General features: G+C 51.6%; 1 pseudogene; it reads right to left on the bottom strand.

The window, feature by feature from the left end:
• Nucleotides 1-152: 152 nt before the first annotated feature.
• On the bottom strand, nt 153-855 carry LOC106724511 (annotated as a pseudogene).
• Nucleotides 856-1150: the final 295 nt, after the last annotated feature.

Below are 1150 nucleotides of genomic sequence, written 5' to 3'. Positions count from 1 at the left end.
ATTCCCTCAGGAGGGAGAGGATGAAGGAGAGTTTTTTGTGTGTTTGTTTGTTTTTTGACAGATTATGCCCCAGGTTTATTTGTACAGACAGCAGAGGAGGGCACCAGGGCCACGCAGACAGCAGCCCAGGGGCCCCACCAGTCCTTCCGTCCTCAAGTCCACAGACAGAGGCCTCTACTGTGGAGCCTTCGTGGGGCCTGGGCACCTTTGGGAACTGGAGCCTGAGCCTCTTTGGGAACCTGAGCTTTAACCTCACCCGCAGCCTGGGTCTTGGTTTCCGCCTTGGCCTTGGCCTTTGGCTGGCAGAGCCTGAGCCCCTTAACAATGCTGCACGAGCACCTAACCAGGCTTGGGGTGAGCAATGTAGGCAGGTCCACTGAGTTTGCGGCTGCAGCCCTTTGGGATATTGGCCCTGGGCTCCTTGGGCTTGACCAGGGCCTTGAAGGCCTCAGCGCGTGTGCTCATGGCCTTGGCGATGTTGGCCTGCATATCGTCAGGCCGTTCTTGTTGTGCTTCTTGGCAAAGCGCATGTCCCTGAGGAGCTTGGGGTCTACCCGCTAAGAGAGTCGTATCTTAGTGACCTTCATTTCTTGATGCCGCTTCTGTGCCATTTTCGGGACTGGTGGTGCGTGGTGTGGTTCTTGGACTTGGCCATCTCTGCACCGCAGCCTGGGGCTCCCGAAGCGCCAGGGACCGGAAGCTGAAGGAGAGTGTCATTAGGAGGCATGTGGAACTGTTTGAAGCATTTGCGACTTAGAAGAACGTGGATTTGCAAATGATGTGCTTTAGGTATCAGATCCTTGAAGCTTCTTCTTCAGGACAATTCCTCCAAGTTTTCACAGATCACAAATTTGTAACAAAAAGAAAAAAGAAAAGGCAGAGTTTCCTCAATGATTTTAAATTGCAAGATAGTATTTTCAATGTTTAAATGCTAAGAATAGTTTCATATCAGTGAGATGTCCCTGCCACCTGCCTTCCTTGTCTATTTTGCAGGTTTTTGGCCATTATGGTAGGGGCGGGGCAATCAATGAGTTCCACCCCCAGCCACACCATGATTGGGTCAGAAGTGCACATGTGACCTAAATCTGTCCAATCAGTGTGAACCTCAGGACTTTCCCTGGGAATTCTGGGACACACCATTGGTTTGGAT

Source organism: Myotis brandtii, unplaced genomic scaffold (assembly GCF_000412655.1).
Source record: "Myotis brandtii unplaced genomic scaffold, ASM41265v1 scaffold8552, whole genome shotgun sequence".
NCBI classification, from domain to species: domain Eukaryota; kingdom Metazoa; phylum Chordata; class Mammalia; order Chiroptera; family Vespertilionidae; genus Myotis; species Myotis brandtii.
This window is presented reverse-complemented; position numbering and strand designations above follow the sequence as displayed.